A 394-nucleotide genomic window follows, 5' to 3' on the forward strand; every position below is an offset into this window, starting at 1 on the left:
TCGAGATCACTGAGAATGTTCCAGGGATCATTGAGGAGATCTGAGAAACTTGTGAAGGAAAAACAAAACACTGAAGGAAAATGGAAAAGCATTTTCTCTGGTCAAAAGAGTCAATTCAACAGAATTGATTTCTGTCTCTCTGAGTCTCTCTGAGTCTTTGAGTCTCACTGAGTCTCTGAGTCTTTGAGTCCAGTATGAACTGTTTCCTGCACATATTAAAATCAGAGTCCAGACAAAAGCTGTGACGCCTTCAGTACATACTGTGCTTCACAGTGTTGGCACAGACGGAGTTTGATTTGGCACAGTGAGAGCAGATGACTCAGACAGGGCGTGTTGGACATGTTGACCTTTGACCTCTCTGACTGGATCTACAGTATTTAACAGACTGATCACA

This window comes from Seriola lalandi, unplaced genomic scaffold, assembly GCF_002814215.2.
Source record: "Seriola lalandi dorsalis isolate HSWRI2012SDOR001 ecotype SW California unplaced genomic scaffold, Sedor1 jcf7180002054366, whole genome shotgun sequence".
In the NCBI taxonomy this organism is placed as follows: domain Eukaryota; kingdom Metazoa; phylum Chordata; class Actinopteri; order Carangiformes; family Carangidae; genus Seriola; species Seriola lalandi.